The sequence below is a fragment of the Sapajus apella genome, unplaced genomic scaffold, assembly GCF_009761245.1.
Source record: "Sapajus apella isolate SASKATOON/1434 unplaced genomic scaffold, GSC_monkey_1.0 scaffold16, whole genome shotgun sequence".
Taxonomy (NCBI): domain Eukaryota; kingdom Metazoa; phylum Chordata; class Mammalia; order Primates; family Cebidae; genus Sapajus; species Sapajus apella.
This window is the reverse complement of record NW_022436956.1, coordinates 17116752-17119307: the sequence shown is the minus strand read 5'-3', so window position 1 is coordinate 17119307 and position 2556 is coordinate 17116752. Positions and strand designations below refer to the sequence as shown.

Here is a 2556-nt window from a genome sequence, read left to right as displayed (position 1 = left end):
AGAAAGAAAGAAAGAAAGAGAGAGAGAAAGAAAGAAAGAAAGAAAGGAAAGAAAGAAAAGAAAAGAGAGAAAGGAAAGAGACAGATCATGTGTCCACCCCCTGCTTTGAAGAGTGCCTTCTTCTAAGAGTGAAAGGGGAGATGAACTCAGCCCCCATCTGTTCCAGATGGCTTCCATCCCAGGTGATTTCTTCTAGAGGGAGAGCACAGTGGCATATGTTCCTAACCCACGCAGGCAATTTGCAGGGCCGCCACGCCCTCTGCCTCCTCCTTCCTGTCTTCTGCAGATTGCAAGCTGAGTGGCTCTGAGCAGAGGCTGGAAGAACAGGGAGCATTTCTCCTTGTGAGGAGGGAAGAAAGAGGAGGCAGCAAGGAAGACCCTCCAGGCAGCCAGCACCCAGCCCCCTTCAGCTTAGCCTTCACCATGGCCAGTGCCTGAGGCCCGGTGTGGTCTTGACCAGGCCTCTCTGCCTCGGGCACTTATCTGTGATAAAGAAGATTCAACCGAAGGAGCCGGGATGTGGGTCCCCTTCGGCTTCCACACCCTATGATGGAGTCATTGCCTTTGTTACCTACATGAGCATAATAGGTTACTGACCACAACTTTTCACAGCAAGGAGTAGGGCACTGGGGACCAGACTGGGAATCAGGGGACCAGACTAGGAATCAGGACACCTGGGACAGGGATCCTGGCTCTGCCACTTGCTGCTGTACAACCTTGAGAAAGTCCTTCACTGCCTCGTACCTGCAGTCTCCTCACCTGTAAAATGTCCTTCCTTCCTCAGAGCTATATCATGAGCACCAATGAGATAACATATGTAAAGAACCCGGCTAAAAACCAAGTTTTTCAAAAGAATGTGTCATCACACAGCAGCAGGTGAAATGTGACGCAGGACATGCATTTGCTAACTGGGGCAGCACTGCCTGTGCAGCCAGGGAATAGCTGGCCTTTCAGGAACCTGCACTTGTAATTGCGGTGACATTTCCAGCAGTAGCAGCCAACTGCCTGGTTGGAGGACACTGAGACAGCCTCTGATCCTCTTTCTACATGAGCACTGAGGCTTGGAGAGGTGGAGTGGCAGTCAGGGACAGGGCTGGGACAGGACCCTGGTCCCCTGATCAAACAGGTCTATTTCCATCTGTGGCAGTAGAAATGCAGATCATAACATAAACCCCACTCAAAGCGCTGGGAGCCCTGGATGGGTGTGAGATGCAGATAACCCCAAACCATTTCTCCTTGACCTTGGCTGCCCACATGATGGAGATTTGCAGTGACATCAGCAGACTTGCCAGCCTGTTCTGTTCAGGCTAATGTTAAAGTGAGCTTGCTTTCCGTGAGCATACACACTGCCGCAGTGGAGAGAAAGGAGGCCAGAGTTATCCAGGGAACGCCAGGCAGGCACTAAGGCATAAGTTAGAGCTGGACACTCCCTGTCCCAGAAGGTTCTATATGGCTTCCACATCCCAGATTCTGCAATCAGAGGTTGTAACCCAGTCCTCCCTCCTGGGCTGGACTCCCTCAACCTTATGGCTTCTGGACTCTCAGCTGGTGACGCTGTCTCCTGGCTTTGTCCCAGGGGGCTGAGGTGACTTTACGTTACCCTGGCTCCTATCATAAACCAAACTCAAAGAAATGGCTCCTCCTTTTCCCTGGCTTCCCTCAAGCCAGAAGCATCAGGGCCAGCAGATCACATCTCGAGCTCCCCCGGGGAGTTAGACAGACCCGGGCTGTATACTGGAAACACTGTGTGGCCTGGGAAAATAAAGCCTGGCCTTCAATTCTCCATGTCCCTATTTGTAATGTGAGTTAATAATGATACCTCCCTCCCAAGACTGTTACCAGGATTACATGAGGAAATGCATGGAAAGCTCCTGACATAGCGACAAGCAGGAGCCATTGTTAGATTTAATGCCACTACTCTTCGGACCAGCCCAGGGTAACACTGGACGGGACAGGGGAGCGTCAGGCCAAGAGAGAGTTCAGTGAGGAAGGAGGAGTTCCCTCCTGCCAGGGTGTTGGGCTGTGAGTCTTCACTAAGGGAAGTTTGTTTGTTTGTTGGAGACAAGGTCTGCTCTGTCTCCTAGGCTAGAGTATAATCGTGTGATCACGGCTCACTGTAGCCTTAAACTTCTGGGTTCAAGCAATCCTCCTGCCTCAGCCTCCAACGTAGCTGGTACCACAGGTGCACACCACCATGCCTGGCTAATTTTTTAGTTTTTTTGTAGAGACAAGGGTCTCACTATGTTGCCCAAATTGATATCTTGAACTACTGGGCTCAAACGATCCTCCTGCCTTGGCATTCCAAACTGCTGAGATTACAGGTGCGAACTACCATTCACAGTCAAAAAAAAATATTAAAATATCAGTTCTCTGAAAGGTTAAATGTGCTGAACATATTCCCATCATCCCAAGATGGCAAAAGAGCAGCAGAATTTGAAAGGAGCTGGCAGAATCCAAAGACAGTAAGCAGAAACAAAACAAAACCAAGGACCAACCCCTTAACAGAGCTTTCTTTATTTTTCTTAATTTTAGTTATTTTTATTTATATATATATAT

The 2556-nt window shown here is 49.5% G+C and overlaps 1 protein-coding gene across 8 annotated transcripts in view; it reads left to right on the top strand.

Annotated features, from left to right (window-relative positions):
* Window positions 1-2556, top strand: part of TMPRSS4 (transmembrane serine protease 4) — a 45008-nt gene that overhangs the window by 23476 nt on the left and 18976 nt on the right. The window lies entirely within an intron of this gene.